This window comes from Gavia stellata, chromosome 15, assembly GCF_030936135.1.
Source record: "Gavia stellata isolate bGavSte3 chromosome 15, bGavSte3.hap2, whole genome shotgun sequence".
Lineage (NCBI taxonomy): Eukaryota > Metazoa > Chordata > Aves > Gaviiformes > Gaviidae > Gavia > Gavia stellata.
Window position 1 is genome coordinate 15,588,136 of NC_082608.1, and position 21,741 is coordinate 15,609,876.

Below are 21,741 nucleotides of genomic sequence, written 5' to 3' on the forward strand. Positions count from 1 at the left end.
TGCCGCAGATATGCCATAAAATTGAAAGGCCTCTTCTACCTAAATACAAAATCCAAGTAAACACACTAGATAAATGGGCAGATTGCAGTTCCCAGGAAATAATGCCTTTTGCTCTACTATGGAATAGAAAAGTTCTCATTTGTAAGTCATTGACTCTAATCTGGTCAAAAAATTACCTGCTGGAAACTGTTGCAGTTGTTAGTTGGTCTCAGTCCAAATATTAGTAAGAAAATCAAGACAGGCTTCTCATTCAGAGGTAAAGCAATCTAGCAGATACATTACTGGATAAACGTTGAAGAACTGAGCTCCATTCCTTGCTTGACTGATGGCTGAACTGATGGCAAGTCACAGCTGTGCTACTTCCATAAAATGCCTAAGATTCTCCAGCTGTAACAAAGGAATAAGGTTAGTGTTAGTAATATTTCTAAATGGCATTTATATGGTGCTTTGAAAAAAACCCCAAAGTAGTGCGATTTGTTTGAGGGTGGGGGTGGTTTTTCCAGCAAGTAACTAGTTCAACTAACAGTGAGAGAATGCATTTGTCTCTTATCCTTTAGGTTTCAGTTTGGAGCTGAGAGTCACAAGTGCTGAGGTCAGTAGGAACGCAGTGACCTTCCAGACGTAACAGATGACTTCTAGCTCCAGCTCTGTACATCCCACTACCTTTTCATGAGCACTAAGGGTACTTAGAAAGAAGACATTCTCTTAGACTTTTCAGTAAAGCACTTTTGGCGAATCCAGCCAAAATACAAGGTTTTTTTATATACTTACAAGACCTTTTAAGGGAAAATTAACACTGTATCAACCTGAGAGGATGTGGGTTTTTTCAGTAAGATTGTATGAGGGCTTCATAAGCATTTACCTTCTGCTTCTAGCTAAGAAGAATGAACAGTTAGTATTACTAAGTGGTATAAGAAAACAGCAAGCCTTGTGTTTATTCAAAGGTTACGCAATTACTTTAGTTCGTATTTTTGTTCTGTGACAATAATGATACAATATTTTACACAAATATATTAAATTATGAATATTGTGAATGATTATATTTTAAGGAACTTTAAAAATTTTATTTGCTCTTAAATGTCATACAAATTTGCTGTGCTAGAGGAAATACAACAAATAAATATACTACATAGTCTTATGTGGGTAATCCCATATGCATAGTGACCCTGGAACTGGGGGTCTGTGCAGGTGCAGGGCAACATCAAAATTTATTCAATTTTAGTATTTAGACCCCAATACGGAAAATGAACTTTCCTCCTGAATCAGCCAGCATGTCTGTACTTTCATTGGCAGTAGCTAGTACATAATGTCCAAAGGACTGTGAGCCGCCTTCTTTCGAGACACCTAACCATATTCCATATTAGTATTGGTCAAAACCAAACTTTTTGCATGAAGAATTTGAACAAAGATATCTTCGATTCTTTTTTGTTTTGCTTTTTGCTTTTCAGTCTAGCTTTTCCGGTGGGAATAAAGAACCAGATTCCAAAAGCAAGCATGGACAGAGGGCCATTTAAAGTACTCATTGGAAACCTGAAGGATCAGGTATGTCTTAAACAGCACCTCCTCCTGTGGACTTAAGGTAGGGGGAGATGCTAACCTTCGTTCAGGGTCTTTTGAAAAAATAAGGAAAATTTCCTTCTTTTAGACAGATGGCTAAAAAGTAGATGTTTCCTCTTCTACCCTCATTTATCTCAGTAGCTAAACTACTCACTGAAGAGGTAGGGTACTTCAGTTCACAGCTTTTTCTATCCAGGGAATTGAAATTCAAATTTAAATCCTTATCTGTCTTTCTGGAGAGTGCTTCATCACCACTGTATGTTGCATCATGTGCATATCTGTAAGTATGTGAAATAGCGTTTTTCTCAGGTTTTTTTTAGGGACACAGTTTATTTTGCATGACATACTCATTAGGGAGCAGATGCACTCCTTTACAGTCTAATCTTATGGTTAGGACACTTCCCTGGGAGGGAGGAGAAATGTAGGTTCAAATTCCCTAAAACACGGGAAGTAATTCAAAACAGACCTCCTGCACTCCGCTGTGTTCTGAGAACTGAATATAAAGAGTTACCACCGATTATCACTCTTGTATTCTTCTAATACCACATTTTAAAGTTCCCATGAAATTTTAAAGTTCTCATGAAATCAGAAACAACCATTTTGTGCTGGAACAGTTTTGTTCTTAAGTAGTAATGGAGAAAATAGAATCTGGTCTTAGCAAGTAGCATTCCCATGTGGGCTCCAGAAATATATTTTATTGTCTTTAGGGCAAGAACTAATTCAGAGAAAGGCTCTTTTATTTGCCACCTATGAATTTGACCTTGACCTAGAAAGTCAATCCCCACTGTTGCATGAGGGGCAATTAAACTTCTGTGAAGCAAAACCTCCCTATCATAGCAAAATATGTCAAGTGTATCAGAGCTCAAACCTCCAACCTCATTTTATTCCCTTTAAATGTGCCAAGCTGCCTCACATTAATTTGAATAAACTGAGAACAACAGCATTTAATAGGTTTGAGAAACTTGAAAGTTTCTTTAATCCGTTTTGGGTTGTTAGTTTTGTTGTTCTTTTTTTGTTGAGGGGAGAGCAGGTTTCCAAAATAAGTAAGACATAGATTTCCAAAACGAGACATGGGGCTCAGACATTTAACTGAACTACATTGGTCTCAGAAGGTACTGTGCACCAACGGAATCTCGTAGCTGTTAGTAACGGCTCGTGTGCTCACTAATAGCCTTCCCTGCTTGTGAGCTAATACAACTTAGGGAAAAGCTCTGAGTAACAGGCTATTGCATTTTACGTGGGTAGGGGGGCAAGCTAGAGTACACACATGAACTGTTCTATTATGGCAGCTCAGCTGATGGGAAGTAATTTATTAAGCTTCTATTACCAAGTGGTTAATACACTGATCACTGCTATCCTTCCACAGACTCAAAGAAGGTGGGTAGTATACCCAACCGGAGCACATACTGCTAAACAAATCATGGTCAGACAGCTCACTGATTTCTTACATAAAGCAAAAATGCTTTTAAAATTCAAGTGGATCCACGGAGCCTCAGATTCATGCTGTGCGTGAAGGAGCACAGCATAAAATCTCGGATATTCTGTTTTTTGTCATTAGTGTCTGACCACAATAAAGGTTTTCATGTCTCCAAGAAATGCAGACAATCATTGTTTTGCTGAGATCTATGCGTAAATATGCCTTGTTTTCTTATATAGCCAAATGAAATGCACCCAGAAGCCCTTTCTATCTTACATCCTTGAAAATGAGAAAATTTACAACAGGAAAGAGGATCCTTGATGCTGAAAATGACATGTAACTCAGCTTACATTTTTCCTACTAAAATCAATGCTTCTAGAATGCTGGATGCCAGGGTTTTGCAATTTTGCATTGATCCCATTCACCCCATTTCCCATGAGAGCCTTTCTGAAATACTGCTATTGAGTAACACACTCGCTAGTACGAAGGGAATAGAGGAGTAACCTTTGCTGCTTGAGTAAAATGCAGAATGACATAAGGCATCCAATTCAGCCTCCTTTAGGGTGTTAAGACACAGAACTCATTTTTCTGGATGAAAAGCAGACAGTGACACTGCCAGCAGCAACTGTGTCAGCTCAGGTTCTCCCAGCAGGAGGGACATAAAGGGTGGCTGGAGAGGGAAACACAACAGATGCCACAAATGGAAGTGCTCATTTAGAGCCCACATTTAACTACAGAAAATGAGATGTGGGGCATGTAAAAGTTAACAGTGACTCTTCAAAACACAGAAATGCAACTGATTGATGATGACAAGTATAGAACAACTAAGATCTGTTTAAATAGGGGGTCCCAGGTTGCATCCAGAGCATCTATATCTAGACGTGGATGAATAATGAATGGCTGGGTTTGGTATCTTAATCACAAAAACAGTCAAGAGAAAAATTAAAACACAGTTTAAGGAAGTATGAAAGAGAAATATTTTGAGCAGAAGAACCTCCCCTCCTCCCAGAATAGCCTAATAAATTACTTAATAATTACATTATATATCATATTGTTCAATCAAAATGGTTTATATCCATTTTATGTTTATCCGCATTAAAACAGTTTTTCTCTTGTGTCTATTTTTAAAGGAAAAATTATACTTCACAGTTTTTAGGAACCCAAATGTCAGAATGAGCTAGATATATTTTTAAAGAAGAAAAAAAAAGAATTTTGAAGAAACATGCACAATACAAAATACATTATTTCTAAGTAGACTATGTTAACATTTTATACTGCTTAGCACTACAGGTTGTTATTATTATTATCATTACAGGACAGAACTTACATCATGCTATATCCATTGATAAATCAGAAATTAATTTTAATAAAACACAAAATATTAAAAAAGTTATTAAATATTTAAAACATAACTGCCTTATAGTGGTTAAGATCAACTAAAATAAAATTCATGACATTTTTTCAAAGTTCTCTAGATATATTTGGGGGCTCCTCAAGCCATTAAAATAAGAGTGATGGCTATTGATAAGTTTAGCATTTTCCCAGCACTTATTATTGGAATGGGCCAGTTAATAAAGCAGTGTCTGCCATGATCTGTAGATCATCAAAACACTGCTTAGGAGGGCTATAGCGACTTTGTTTCTCTGTACAAAGAAGTGATCATTTCCACTGCCTACTAGAGAAACAAAAATTTACCTGCAAACCTTACCTACTATGTAAAGGAAGGGAAAAGATGTGAATTGCTAACTATAGTTAAGGGGAAGTTCTTTTTTTCTTTTTTTTTCTTTTTTTTTCTTTTTTCTTTTTAATAATTACATCCTGTCCATCTACTTATAAAAGTGGCAGATACTTCATGGTTTTGTTATAGTCCATCATTACATAATATTTTTTAATGTGTTCTATCATAATAGCTTTTAGCTGAAGTCCAGTGTAATCTCTAGGTTTTGACTCAATTGGAAATGTGGCATGCTATATACAGCAACAAGGCAAAACGACAGGGAAAGGTCCATGGCCCTGCATTATTGATGGGATACTTTGCAATACTAGGTTTCCACCGTTTAATGAAACCCAAAATAGGGAACATACAATTCAGTCCACTGGCAGATGAAGAATTGCAGTTAAGCTCGTGCTTTCTCAGGACTGCTATTTCTCCACTCACGTCTCCTCTTTTACTTTGAACTCTTACATAAAACCAATCTCTTAAGTCCCTCAGATGTTTTTCCCATAAAGCAGTTACATGATGGCACTCCCATCATCTTACTATGAGCCTTAGATGTGGCTTGAATAGAACACAGCTCTGCAGAGGGTGAGTTGCACTTGGTTGAGTGCCAGAAGAGAGATGCAAATAGCTTGAGATGGCCCATGATGAAGATTACAAGTAGCATTTAAATGTCATTGTTTCCATGACCTGTTTCATTTCATGAGTGCACTGGGGTTAAAAATACTGTTCTGTCTGCTGCACAGTGTGTTTGTGATTGGGGCAGACTGTATCTGTCAGAGAGAGACAACTATAGAGAAATATAGCTAGATTAGTTGTGCCAAGGCTGACTTCCACTGAGACATGCTTTGTACAGCTTCTTCTGCATTGAGCTCACCTGGTAAATCAGTTGTTTTCAGCCCACCAGAGTCCCAGGACGAGCCTCAGCTGTGGTAACGTTTAGGATGCATGCACAGCTATTCTGGGTCCTGCATGGGAAATTCTGCTAATTGGGTAAATCCACTCTAGTGTACAGGCACCAACTGGCAGACACAACTTGCACAATGAGAGAGATCCATAATTTTCAAATGTAACTAACAATTTGTGACGATAAAGCAGCAACAGGAGCCAAGAAGCTGGCACTTCTTGTCACCTCTTTCAAGCACAGTAACTAGAATTTGCATTTGTTTCTTTTCCAGAGGCAGCTACTTATTTTATAAAGTAGGCATTTAACGCATGCAGTTTCTTTGGCACGATTTTATTTTTAAGCCAAAGTCTCTAAAGAGTTTAGTGTTGTCTCTCTTAAGAAAAGAACCCAAATAGTATTTAATTAATACTGTATCAAACCAGAGAAATGACATCATCCACGCACACAGTAAAGATCAGAACTGTCTCAAAAAGGGTAAATAACATAACTGTGATAAAGGAAAGTGAAGATGATGGAAGTATACAATACTATGGGTGATACAGTCATTGTAAACCAAAAATTCTTGTTTAAACCTTCTAATGGTGACAAAGGCAGTGCACTTCAAACCCGCAAAAGCTAATAGTTTATGAACATACAGTGTAACTGTCCATTGTCATTCATGATATAGTGTCTTGGTTAACAGTTAGCTACATTTGTGTCTCCCTTGTCCAATGCATATCCCTGTCTTGTAGGGCTCCTTCGAGGGGAATTTACCATTTTTTAATTTTTAGACCAGGCCCTGGGCTATGATATGCAGGATATCAATTGTTCTTACCCTGGAGGTTAAAATTCACAAAGAAGTCTAAGCATGGAGGAGGGTCAGTGCCAGAATAACATTTTTAGAAGAAAAGTGTTCTTTATTTGGCATTTGGCTGTGGGCATAAATCTTTAAAGTCAAAAAGGAAAAAAAAAGGACAGAAAATTGGAAGGGAGATTTTTAAACACTGGCTTAAGCATCGGTAGGGAGTAGGTAGACTAAGTAGGGGTAGCTTTTTCAGATACTCTAAGTTCATTATCCTGGTTCCCCTGCGGCAGACTTCACAAGGACAGCCAACAGGCAAATGAAGAAACATAAACCTGAGCTGGTACTTCCATACAGCACTGTGTTGCACTGTGCAGGATACTAGTTCAAACTCCAAACAGCTTATTGCTGTGGTAGCACAGAGCTAGCTCTGAGCTAAGACCATCTGCCTCTCAGCGGCACACACTAGGCAGCCCAGCACCATGTTGATGTAAACATACTGCTTTAAGTTCTGGAAGCAGCTCCTGCATAGTTGCTCCGTGCTCCACTGTGCAGCAAAGACTGGCTCTCTCTCATGTTAAAAAACTTCTACTTTAAATCTTGCCACTTCTTTTGGATTTTTGGTTTGGTTTTTTTTTTTGGTTGTTGTTTTTTTGCGGGGGAGTCCTTAATCATTTCTTGTCAGAACAAGTTTTGTAGGCTGTCTGGAAAAGGAGGTAGAGTCATTAAATCTAACAGTTCTGACATTGTTTCATAACAGCTCCTAAGTGTCACTTGATGGATGGCTGTCTGAAACGATATCCTCCTTCCTGCTGATATTCCTGACCAAACCCAAGCGATAAAAATGTCTCAGAATCCCAGCAATCATCTATTAGCAATAAATTATTACACGGCACTCCAGATCTTTTGCAGTCATCTATGATACACTAACCCTGTATAGCATTTGAAAAGGATTAGACATTGTATGGATAATACGCACATTTTCAGTTTTGTTAGATATGAGAGAAAGGCAAAAAGACCCTGAAACCAAGATTCACTGTCAGGGGTTAGAATGAAACTTCCCCTCTCAGTGGATCATTGGGGCAGGGTGATGGACTAGGTGACCTCCTTACAGTCCTTTCAGGTTTAGGGTTTTGCCCATGCTTCACGTCCCATTGTTGTCGCCCCCTCCCTCCCCCAGTTTCTATAATAAATGGATTTTTGAAATTTCTGTGAAGCATCTGTTAGTGCCCACTGCCAAAGGTAGTATAATGCAGAAGCTGAACTAAAGGTCCAACCAGCTAAGACAATTTCTATGTTATTTTTGGCCATTTTAATAAAGAAATGGAGAACTCATTTGGAAATTTCCTATACACCAAGAAAACACTTAATTTTAAAAATACAACTTGAATTTTATGAGGATAATTCATATAAAATATTATATAGGCAGAAGCTGCTCTATTTCATTCAGCTTCTGGAGAAAAATAATTATGCTCTTTACAATCTGAAGTGCATTTGTATTCCTTCCAAATAGTCCTATTACAACAAATGAAGTACTTACTATACATCTTTTTCCTGCTGCTTTTCAACTTAAATTTAATTTTCACATAGATTTATTTAAAACAGTTCTCAATGTGACTCAGCCAAATGATGAATTTATGGAAGGTTTAGTAAATGTGTAATCTAGTTGAAGTTAAAAATGGCTACTTTGTAATTCTGTGCCTAAATGAAATTACCCATTGTAGCCAGCTATTGTGCATCCATTTAAAGCCTATTTCTTGCGGCACATATTCAATCTTTATCTGAAAGAAAGCATAGTGCAAATATGTTGCTAACAGAAAAATGTATATATACATACATAGCATTAGTATTAAGCAAATGTTTTAATTTCTTTTTTCTGCTCTCTGAGCCTGCTTGAGCAGTTAATACATATATGGTGTGTGTATACATTTTGTATACGCAGAGAATACACTGTACATATTGCTGATGTCTTATTTTTTACTGCTTACAATACACGACTGTCTCTGTCCAAATGTGAATTGTTTAAATTTAAGAAGAAAAGTGAAATCAAATGAATGTTGCAGAGCATAAAAATATTTGTAATGAGATCTCACTGCGGAAAAGTCTTGTTCCTTGTATTGATAATAGAACAGACAGTGCAAGAATTTTGCCTTGGGCAAAGTGTGATTCTGTTTTCTGTTCCATTGTTGGCACAAAATCAGCAGTTACACCAGAGTTAAGTCTAAAATCAGCCTATCTCTGATAAAGAATGCTTGAGTTCAGCATGAGGTGTTTACAAGTTCACCATTTTTAAGAGTGGGCCCCAAAATTTTCTGAGAGCGAACCTGTCACTGGGGTTTCAAATGGCCACCCAGCAGGGAGGTACACTCGACTCACTACTTACTATTCCGGAATTTTGACCAAGTTATCCACACTAAGTTTGGTCAGGATAAAGTTCATTTCTCCCACCCAAGTATATAAAAATGGAGCTAGTAAATTCTCTGTCCACATCACCACAAGTATGTACCAACTACAGACTTGGTGTCTAATCCAAAACCCACTGCATACAATTTGTGGAAAAACTTCCATCTTCCTCACAGTTCTGGATGAGGCCTATATTTCCTACTGCAGTAGCACTTCATGCTATTTTATTCGGTAATGTCCCGATTCATATAGAGGGATTTCCACTACCATCTTTCTTTGCAAGAATTAGTAGCTTACACAGAAAGACATAATTCCACATCCTCAGAGATACCAAAGCTCCCAAAGTCAAACTGTACTCCGTAGTTTGCATCGTAGCCCATCCAGCATGCAAATTAGACTTCAGTTGTATAACTTACTGAGAGTGAGACTACTTTATTCCTTCTTTAAACAAGACCAAAAAAATCATAAACTGTTTCATCTTCTTTCCCACTATTTTAATTTTTGATGTTAAAAGGTTGACAGCTGCACGCTAAGGAGATAGGCTTACATTGGAATTATGACAACGTAGGTGAGTGAACATGCCAGCTCTTTTGAGGTAGCTGTCTCTGAGTATGCCTTTAACCCACCGCACCACAAGGGAAAGGCAGTAGAGCTTATCCAGCTTCCGCTGAGGGCTTACCTAACCTGCCTGTGTTTCAGCGAAGATGCTGAACCCTGTCTGTTATCACAGGCTGTTTAACTCAATGTAAGATCATACCCCACTTTACCCTATAATAATTTCTTCATGACTGCGATGTTACTTTTTGATACAGGATTAATGGAGTGCAGCAAATACTCAGATATTGATTATAAGGACTCATTTTTCATTGTTAGTATCTCCTGCCTACTATTATGCTACACAGCACAGTAAAGGCTGGAATTCAAAACGGTGCCGTGTTCAAGAGAACAGAATTCAGAACTCTTTTGCTTCTTGTTGCTTTGCTTACTTTAAACCACAGAGAATGTACTGAGGAAAAGCTAAAAGGTTTTGATTTGTGATTTTAACCAGATCCTGGTTTATAATCCTTTAACCTGTGTATCAGAAGTTTCCAAAAAAATGTATTTTATTGCAACAACAGTCCATCAAAAGAATGGCTTTACATCATGCAACCAGGGTTTCCTGAACAATGGTATAAAGGTATATGGAGCTCCTAATAGTTTAACTACTGACTTTCTCAAATTTGGTTAGGTTCCCCACGTGGCAGCACAAGGAGTTGCTTTCTTTGGAGAATTTTATACTCATGATGCACAGTTCCAAAATAATACTGAAGCCTGGACTTATATGAAAGCCTCCAGAGTTCCTGGATTCTTCAAAAGGCTCATAAAATCTTTGAAGTTGATAGCACCTTCTGTTTTGTCTTCTGTAGTCAGTGAAATGGAAGGTAGAGAAGGCATTTGGTTTTTGTTATTTTGAAATGAGTCAGTGAAAAGGGCCTGCCATAAACAAAGCTTATGAATAAATGAATGCATCTGACAAAGAAGTTAATGATCACATGGACTGAGCCCAAATTCTTGATCAATGAATCATGCAGGCTGCTTTGTTTCGGCTTTGGCAAATCAATACTCCATTTTGTTAAACAAGTAAAATAGATTTTTTGTGGGGGTACTCTGGATTAATTTTTAAATATAAAGTGTCAAAGAAAATGTGCAAGGGTGCTTGAGAGTATTGCTTGGAGATTTTAAAATTTCTTTGCTTCTTTGTATTTATTGTCTAGTTATGCTTCTTACCAGCGGACGACACACAGCAGATGACCAGTTACGGGAAAGAAACAGTAAAATTTAGAAGACTACATTGTAGCTACAGAGCTGTGAAAGAGCTCATGACCTTGCAGACTTCTTAGTATGGTATAATTGTGTCACTACATTAGATTTCTATTAAATGGAGTGGGATTGGTAAACAGTAGGACCCTCTCCATTTCATTCTCTCCCTGGGCTTGTAACACTCAGCACATGAACAGTTTTTCTTTTCTTCTTTATCATATCATGTTGGAGTTTTATTTGATACCGGTGATTACGTTGTTCCTCGGTGACCTGCCACACCTGTAGTGTGCAAAGCAACTCCGGTGTGTAGTCTGTTGGTTTTTTAATGATAAAAAGCACAAAAGTTAAGATTCCTAAAGGGATTTAGGTACATAATGTTCAGAGAGACCCTGCTCAAGTGCTAAGAAATAAATTTAGGCTGGATGGTAGAAAGTTTCTATCCAGCAGCAATGTTATGCCAATTCCACAGGAAGAAATTTATTTAAGTAACTAATATGGGTTCCTGACAGCAGAGTGGGTAAAACTGGTACCTAGTTTTCAAGAGAACTTGATTGGTTTTTGAAAATTACTCCTGCAATATCAGATGTATCAAAGGTATGAATATCAGATTCTCTTCTGATTCTTGCCCCCACAGCATTTTCAAAATTAATAGAGCAGTCCAGGCAATTCACTCCTGCTGAAAGGCAGTGGAATCCCACTCCCCAGTTTACATTCTGCTCAAGTAATTCCATAGATCACACCAGATATCTATGTGCACTTTGCCATCATAGTTCCCTAATTCTGGCCCCAAAATGTTGGGTCAGATCTGGTACCATGAAGCATGTGAGTACTGCTGAGTTTGCACCTGTCCTCTTGATACAGAAAACTATCGAAATTCCTGGCTCAAGGGCTCAATGAGTGAAAAAACCTCTGACTTGGGAAGAGAAGAGAAAGTTTCTAACCTTGTCAAGAAAATGACAGTGTCCTGTACTTGATATTGCCTGAACAATATTCCTGAAACATTGCTCCTAGATAGATCTAAGTAGAGACAAAACGCCAAATCTGATTACATAGATCAAAGTGGTCTGCTTCTACAAAGCTCTGAGTACTCATAGCTCACATTGTCAAAATTAGATTTGTGGCTAAGTGGAATTTTTCATCATCATAGCAATTTGTTTTGAGTACTTAACAATGAATTTAGGGGCCTAACTTTAAGCAGCCAACACTGAAAGCTTTGGTTTTCTAAGAAAAGCTACTGCTGCCTAGATTCTCCGAGTTAATTATTACCTTCAGCAGCATATCTTGTTAAAGAGAGTGTTTGGAACCAACTTCCAGCAGGAAGAACAACCAGTATTGAGATACGGATAAGAAATGACCCCTTCCCCTAACCCTGTTGGTTACCAGCCTTTCATCAAGCTTATATATGCAAATACTGCCCTGTCAGAAAATGACACTGTGACTTTACTAAGAAAGCTGAACAAGAAACTGCTGTCTGAACTATGAATTAAGTATTCTGTATGGTCACTGCATTGAGTCAGTGAAAGAAAAGAAACCAACTGTTCTGCAAAAGATAAATTATTATCCCCTAAAATGGTTTATGTTCCCTTGGTTATTTGTAGCAAGTGATTGAAAGTCAGGTAGAGGACATAAGCTATTGAACAGATCACTGAGGACTCTTCCAGGTTTGGTCTGTTAAAAATCTTCACAAATATATCAAAATTCTATACAGAATAGGACAAAATGAAGCAAAATAGAACAAACCCAAATCAAGGATTATGCCTTACAAGAATGTGCAACTTGAAGATTGTTAAAGAAGCTAAAATCTGTTCGGTGGTTTGTTGTTTTAAAGCCTGAGCTGGGTTATTGGAATGCTAACAATTACTCATTCATAGAAGAGAAAACAAAACAAGAAACTGCCAGCAAGTAAAAAATAAGCTTATTCACAAAAGTACAGTATGTATTTTGCAAAGCTGTTGGCTTGATATGCTCAGGCTGAGACCACCCAGAGGCAAACACTCTTTCCATTTAAACAGAATCTAAGGCCTCATAGTACTTCTTAAAATCAGGCATTTTTTTTGTTTTCTAACATTCTCCCTGATTGCAGATTCACACATTGCTGAAGGTCTTTTTTAAATACAAGTAGAGCTCGATATTAATAGCGGCACAGTTAGTTACTGTCCTTTTCTTTATCAACTTGCGATCAAATGTTCTAATGAAAATCAATAGAGTATTTCCCCATTGTGTCTCTGAAAGCAAGCACAAATACATGCATCAGATAAAATGATTATGTTTTCGCAAGCGATTAGCATGATTCAAGTGATACGCTACTAAAATAACTTTATGCAGAATCAGTGTTTTTTAAAACAGCATTTCACTTTCTCTTCCATTTGTCTACAAATATTTTCATCTTGGCATATTTTTTATGCAGCAGTATCATATCACAACCCTACTTCAGATTGATCCAGGCCATTAGCATCACCTCCATAATTAGAACATGCAATCTTACTCATTCACTACAGTATTGCTTAGTAGACTCAGGCACAATGTGTTGTGGTAGCTGGAAGTTCAGAACACAAATTTCCCCATGCCTACTTCAGTGATTAGTATGTAGCAAAATGTTTTGTGTTTAAAAACAAAATGACATATCAGAGATTTCCATAAATAAAACACTAAGTCATGCAGAAAACAGAAGAGAATTAAAGTTAAATGTATAGAAAAATTATGGCTCTTAAGCAATAAAAAAACTGAATTTGTTAACAGTTTGGATGGCAGAGTTGAAATGTCTCACATATTTTAATTTGTTTGATGTAAGCTTAATGTATCAGTGTGACTTGTTTTACCTACATATGCTTGCAAAACATAGTATCAATGACCCTATTTTTACCTGATTTTAAAGTTGGTGAAAATACTCTCCATTGCACAGCTCTCAACACAAGGCTGTACATATCCATGACCAGGACTTCCATAGTCTACCACAATATAAATAATAATTTGTAATTACAACTTTTCTATCATGTTAGACAAAGGTAAAGAGGCAGCACTAGGTTTCATTGGATGTTTTACCAATACTTCTTAAAGGTGATCAGGAACCAAGTGCAGCATAAATTTATCCTGCATTTCCAAAAATAGGGAGCAGCCATTCCTTCTGGTGCTATCACTGCCAGTGCAGTGCTTACAATGCTGAGACCCAAAGACCTTAATCTTACATTTTTGCATTGAATGTACTTGTTCTTATATAGATACAAAAACTGACATGCACCACGGAATACTCAGTAACCTGGTAGATAAAACATTCTTTTGGGACCTGTGGGTTCAAGTCATCGCATGCAAAGAAATAAACTGGGATTAGTCTCTTATTTCTTAGGTAATAGTATAAAAAAGGCACTGTGTGGATTGAGCCCTAAAGGCAATAAAAAAAGGCATTGCATATTGTGGAGTAGGTCGAGACAAAGGCGACAAAGAACTGTAAGAGAAATAACGGTATACATAGTATTTTTCAAGGAAACAAAATGGCTTTCAGATCAAATGTAATGATGCTTTGACTCATTCAAGTAGTCTTTGTGACAATGTGGAGATGGCCATAGCAAGAGAGAGAGACATGGAAATCTCCAGTTCAGAGAAAGCTCGAAGTGTAATAGAAAGCAAGTTGGCTGCATCTATCCCCAAGACAGAGATTTCACTCATCATTGTTACAGAATGAAAAATTTAAGAAAGCCCCAAGAGAAGAATTTTCTTATTTTATTCAAAGGAAGCTTCCATCTGAAGGCACATATGCCACCATATGGGATCCATTTCAGGCATTCATTAGGAGAAGAATAATTAGTCTAGCATCATACCAGGAAGAAAGGAAGAGGCCCAGAGGATAATTACTTTAGAAACAGAAATAAAAGACCTTGAAACTAAATTTGCTAGGGACAAGTCTATGAAAAATGGAAAAAAAAAAAAAAAAAGACCTTATTTATGGCAATTTTGAATTCAGTTATCAAGGAGAAGAGGAAAAGGGACATGCCCACGACAGGATTATTTTTAGCTTGGGGAGAAGCTGGTACACTATTGTTTTAATGAATATGGAAAACGTGTAGTCTCATATTTCAGCCATTCACCACAAGCAAGAAGCCTCTTCTCTAGTACAAAAGAGATGAAACACTTCCACATTATACTAGGAAGAACTGCACTGTATGTCCTCTCTTTGCAAATACACCATTATTAATGCTACTGGTCATAGGCTTCAAATACATCTGTGACCCTTTAAAGGCTGTCAAAAGGGATTATTCCTTTGTAGAGCTTACTATGAGATGACAAGCAAGAAAGAGAAATATCTGTATTATGTAAATAAAGCACAGATTGAATAACATGAGAATAGAGGAGACTCAAAAATGTGTCAGATTTAGGGATTTTTCTATGAGCAATTAAACGTACTGAGATAGTGCTCTGTATACATCAACTTAATCCTAACCATGCATTTAGCCAACGTATCTCTACTTCACCTTCTGGAAGGTGGCAGATAGACACATCATATTGAATAAAAGACTTGCATTGTATAGTGCACCACAGTCTGTCTGCAAAGCCTCACGCTCTAAGTAACTAACCTCTAATTAACTGCTGAGTTTGGAGTTTCTGTGCTACTCAAAAGGCCCATGGGAAGTGAACAGTGACAAGATTTGGCCCTTAAAAAAAGCACTGGTGACTGGATTCCTCCTCTTCATACCAGGAAACACCTGATATTCTGCAGCACTGAAATTGTAATGGGAAGGAAAGATTTGTCTAGGTGAAATCCTTTGATTGAGACAGTGGTCAAAGGGACAGTTCTTTGATGTCTGGAGCCCTTTGTAACAAAGAATAAAATGAGATCTCACATCACTGCATGTGAAACAGATGGTATGGGTTATGACAGTGGTTCATTCATATTGGGAACACTTGTTACAATGCATTATCTTTTAAAGATACAGAGAAAGCTATCTAGCCTTTTGTGACTCACCTACAGTATAAACAAGATAATTACCTGGTTCACCTGCTAGAGCAGGGAGATTGATTATAGAAGCTAATTAGAGACCTGTTTTAAGCAGATATGAACTCATGGGTTTTCGTTATGGGTTCTTCTCCTCTTAACACACCACTGAGAAAACCATAGAACAACAGTGATTAGCCTTATTTCATTTTTATTGCTTCTCCCATTCAGAGTAAAACCACAGAAAGTCAAAAGTGTAGCTAATTTACTTTAGCAAGCCAGCAAATGTAAGTTAATTTCCTTGCTTTACTACTTAGAAAGCTCTGCCAGAGCTTTAACGTCAAAGGAAAACAAAGAAAAAATACGATTCCATATGGAATATGAATGCAACCCATGGTAGCTTGACAAATGCTGGCAGAGAACACTGTCACATTTGCATGGAGGTAACAGATCTTGGTAGAGAGCATTTGAGCTCTTCGTTATTTGTAGATGTCAGTAATGCACCAGATAGATATACCAGGTTGTGATGTTTGTTGATTCTTACTTTTCTGGCACTGGAGAATACTTGTGTTTCCTTTAAGTAGCAGTCTTCCTTACTGTTGTTGTTCCCAAAAGCAGAACATCTATAGCAGCATCCATGAATTTCTGATTGCTCATATTTAAATATGTCGTATGTCTGTGATCTGCAGTCATTTCCCAGCTCCATGTGATCCAGAAGGGATTACTTTAGAATCTGTTCAGTCTGAAAAATTTCACACTGCATCTCCACCCACATGTGGGATGAAAAAACAAATTACTTTAGGAAGGCAGAAAGACTTAATAATTAGTACCAAATTCCCAAGTGACCTGCTGTCTAGCACAAACTACAGTTCTGAGTAGGGCATTCAGGCTTCCAGCCCACTGGAATGAAAAAGGTATGACGTATCTAAGCCACCAGACTTGGGCGCGAACTGGCACTGTCACTTGGAAATCCCAAGGAGTGAAAAGTGGCCTGAACTATACCCTTGTTAAACACCCGCAGCAGAGCTACAGAGACCTTGGCATTTTAGCCACAAAATTGTAAACTAAAACCTGTATTCACCAGGAAGAATCTAAATCCTTTGGGTTTTCACCAACTCTTTAACAAACTGACTGTTTTTGAGAATGTTTTCCTAAATATTGTAAATATCAAGTAATTAGGCAGACAGCTCACATCTCAGCGTGCTGGCATGTACAAGTTGGGTATTTCATCTCTCACATGCAGGACCAAGGGAGGCATCATTCTAAGACCATGTCTGCTATGTCGGGTTGTACATAAAACATGAAGCTTCCCCTGCTTCCCTTCCTCTTTTCCTGTGCACTGACTAGAGCACGAAACTGCATCTCTGTGGCTTCCGTTGAAGTTGTTTCATTTTGTAGGAAGTACTTACCTGATCACTGAATCAGTGGAAAGAGCACAAGCGAGTGACTGGCTCTAATAAGCAGAGCACTAACATGAGTAAGGGAAATGTTAGCTCACATTTGCTTCACCAGTTAATTTATAAATGCTTTACGGCTTATGTAAATGTAATAAGGTAAAGACAGTAAATGTAATATAGCTTAAACAGCTTGGGCTGAGGAAGTCCTGCCCCAAAATATGCTATACCTGATGTCTCAGGCACTCTCGTAGGTGACACAAAGCTGACCTACTCCCCCTCTAATCCCAGTCCTAGAAACTCAAGTCTCCAAAACAACAGATGTTCTAGGCTGGGTGGCTAAAGCTGCTTCTCCCACCGATCAGCCAGCCTGCCTCTTTTGTGTCAGACCAATGCAATGACGTTGAAGGTTCCTTCCGCGACTCACTGTCCAGTGAGGCCCATGCAAGTGAGGTAAGTCAGGCAGTATAAGCTGTTAACAGGATTAAACAAGAGCAAAATACCCAGAAATTTAGCACTGTCAAAAATGAAGTATCTTTGCATGTGCCCAGAAGCAGAAATGGCTATCTGGAGAGTGTAACAGGTGGAGAGAGAATCTGTATCTATACAGTTACTTCCTTGCAGAGACAAGCCTGCTCTGCCCTTACTCGAAGGCTACCAGATGTAATGTAGTCACACTAGTGCAGCATTGAACCTGAGCCAGTAAACCCTTTCTCAAGCCTAGTACCTTTCTCAGCCTGGCGCTGTCTAACTGAAGCTACACAGGCTGTCCTGAATGAAGGCAGAATAAGTTCGAGTCTGTGTGCAGAGGATCGTGTACAAACAATTCAAGAATTTAAGTACCTACAGAGTTAATCAGCAACCAAGAAAGATCTTTACAGTCTCAAAGGTACTTAAATACTGGACTTACCTGCCTGGCATGGTATTTTCCTGTATCTATGGCTATTGCACTTGCAGATACTCAGCTACCCATCAGTGATATCAATACTTCCGCAAAAGCTGTACAGTAACAGATACTAAATGTGTGTAGCTGCTTAACTGTCCCAGTGATAGAGTCATATTTACACCATTTGCTTTCTACACCCATTTATTCCATGGAAACTAACACAACCTGGGTTACAAAAGCAGCTAATCCTGACTGTCAAACCCCGTGGCAAGGTTTAGCACTGACAATCCTAGGGCACAAGATGACATCCATCTCTGACCACAGAGCTGCAGTTCTACCTGCCTGTCTCCTTATTACACGCTAGGGTAGCATAGAAACTGCAGAATCTCCTGAACAGGCCTTCCCTGTGCATTATGAGTCCATACAATTTTTGGGAACATGGATACCTATCTTGGGAGGTGAAAATTGTGCTCTGAGGCAAGGAACCAGATTTAGGGATGGGTAATGCTTAGAAGATCTTAGCATGGACCTACATTCATTATTGAAAATGACATTAAATATTTGACTAAATGCTTGCTTTTATGCTACCAGATTGGTGCAGTGACAGAGGATACACTAGATATTTAATTTCAAAAAGGTCGTAGTGTATATTCTCCACATAGTTCTTGATGTCCTATAGCAAAGTTAGCGCCTCTGATAAAACACTTAGAGTCACAAGAAACATACCAAAAAATGAGAAGGGCATGTGCAGTGTCTTAGGCTCTGTGAGGACAGTGTAGTTGTTAAATTGGGGAGCAATGATTCTTTTCCCATTGAAAACAGCAATGGTAAAAAATCTATCAGTAAATAATATTACGCTTTAAAGCAGGCCTGGCACCAAGACCAAACTGTGCTTGTATTTTATGGTCATTCAGCTCTGCTCAAAAAGAACGGATGGGTTTCTCTTTCCTTTTGACTGAGGGATCCAGTGAAAGTGTTCACACGAGCTAGAAAAAGGCTATCAGCTTTCCAATGCAAGATGCCAATCAAAACTCATTAAAACCAAAGTAAAAAGAGGGGGGAAAAAAAAGCCCACCCATCAACAATACCGATTTAAGGGGTGGGAGGAGGAATATTATTTTTAAGAGACCAGAGTTATAGTAATGTGAAGGTTTTACGTAGTTGTTCTTTATCAATCAGACAAAGGCTGGCTTTTCACCTCTGCTTCTTAAATACCCTATCCAGTAATTAATTTAACTGATATGGGACAGCTATATCATCTCTGAATAAAGTGATCTGTGTAGATCTAAAAGCAAAGACATCGGCAGAAGGACAAGGGTTATCATTATTTCAAAGCTCTTTTTTATTTCTCCCCTACTCTTAAGACTTGTGAAATTATTTATTTGACAATCTGAAAATAAAACTTGAGCTGTATTAGCATGTAGGCTGCTCAATAAAAGGGAAAAAAGGGAGAGAGAGGATTAATAAATTACATGCTAGAAACGGGAAACAAGATTAGACGTGACATTTTGGCAATGTCTTCTTCACAGCAAAGGAAAAAAATGAAATGATTAGTTGGAGGAGAAAGAGGGATTCAATCAGTAGGAAAAATGAAATTTAGAAAATGTGAGAAAGACTGCGAAAAAAGGAGGAGTTGATTAGTATATAAGGTGCAATAAAAGTGGCTCCATAGCAAAGAGGGACATCACTACTATCAAAGGTAAAACCACTCAATGAGGGTTAGAAGGTAGGCTGGAGAATAACGGGCTGACAGCAGTGAGAATGCACAATGAAGAGGATGACAAGAGAGGAACAAAGTGAAAACAATGTCTGTTACTAGTGCTATAAATGCAAGAGGAGTGAGTTTCCCCAAGGCCCGTGACTGTGTCCCTCCTACTTTCTTACCTCTCTGGTCACGTGGATAAATGGTAAGCTATACACAATCATACAAGAAACAATAGTTCCGTGTGGATTCACAGATTTAGGCAAGACTGGATTTTCACCCAGTTTGTTTCTTTTCATGGGTCAACACTGACAGACTGTATCCTACAGCAAATCTCAAATATGCATATCAGGTTGCTTCCTCCAGCACATTACTATAGCAACAACACTTGAATCACTGGTATTCGACATCACTGGGGCTGCTGTTTCTTTCTGTTTTCAACAGCAAGCCAAAAGAATGCTCCAGTGTTGTGCTACCTTCTCTGCAAGGCCAATGGACCTCTTATCCTACAACTTCCCCACCTCCATTGTGAATGCTTGGCTCCCTAGAACCTATTGTCTTTCCATTCCTCAACCTCCTCTGTCACTGTTAAGATTGCTGTTCTTTTTTTCCTCTCTCCCCCTCTTTTTTATACCCTGATACTTGCAGTGGCTGTTTGAAACTAATTTCAAATGAAATGAGAACATGGGCAGGACAAGCAGGGACTCCCCATGCTGTAAATAACAAAGAGAAGTGATCACTCTGAATTGGCTGTAGCCTGAGCAGCTATTTCTCCTTTGATTAACCAGATCCTCCTTTCCTGGTATATTTGATAATGAACAAAACGGATAAGGAGGGGGTAGAGTCCACTGCCATGAGATAATGAAGTGGATGGCTGTTTGCCTCTTCTCCATTTGCTGGCACTCTGCCATCAGCACTCAGTCTCATAAAAAAGCCAAAGCACCTGGTGCTTCTGAGAACAATTAGGGTGAAGACAGCATGCATAGATGGTTTGCTCTCATTCTGATAAACATGACATCTGCATGGAAATCACTTCAATGCACATCTTGTTTGAAACACAACACCTATAAAGCAGCAAACTGGAGGGAGCAGAACAAGACCACGGCTTTGACCGTGCACGAGTCTCATGAGGCTCTGAGGATTGCCCAAGATGAACACACCGGCAATTTAAGAAGCTGCCTCTTAACTGCTAGACCAAGATTATCACCTGAAACTGATACCTGTTGGTAATTGCGTGCGCTTATGACAAGGTAAAATTCCCATATGCTACCATGAAAGTAAAGTTTGCATGCCAGGCATGCTGTGAACAAGCTTGAAATTAAGAGCAAAAAACCTCAAAACCTCATAGCTATAAAAACTAAACCTTTCTGGGACAAGACAAGTGTCACAAGAGTGACTATTTGGTCACTCTTCAGTGGCAGTTTTAGTCCCTGACTGTCTTGGGCCTCCATTCTACCATCCAAGGGATCCTAAGGAAGAAAACAAACCAAAAAAAAGCAAAACTAAAAAAAGCCCTTTGGGTTGACCCTATTAAAATTTACAGGAGTCATTCCATTGCTGCCTTAGTAAGACCTTTCACAAAGATATGAACATGGGTTCAGTCCAGGACACAGAATGGTGGATCCTGATGTAATTCATCTTTATGTCAGTGATCACCTGAAAAAGATGATTCCCCCAGACAATAGCTCATCTTACGTCCTCTGCAATTATCAGCAAAATGCCGATTATGCTTTCTTGCAGTCTTCTACAAGATGCAGGGTACTGGAAGATGTCTTCTGTATGCAGTAGTAATTAGCATCCCCTAAAATGCTCATGTTCCAATAACTCCAAAGCATGTAAGTCTAAGAAACAAAGTAGGTGGTTTTTTATTGTACTTAATGTAGGATTTAACTAGTAAATGACTGTCATACCTTGCTAATGTTGACTTTTTGAATCATAATTCCTGTAACTATGACTGCATCGAAAAGTTGTATCAATTTGTCAATTAAATTGAGAGTAGTTAATGTATAAAAGGTAAATTTTGACATTCTAAGTCAGCAGGAATATTATACTGCTAAAATATTTATTAACCTTGAGAATTTGAAATGAATGCCTGCTTTGCTTATGGTCTTAATGGGACATCATTTCACCTAAACACAAAATGCAGGCAGATGTATAATATTTTCTTTTTAATATATCAGCAGCCTATTAACATAATTTTGCTTTTCAAGTATATTTTATTTTTAATGATAAATGTTTCACAACCTGCTT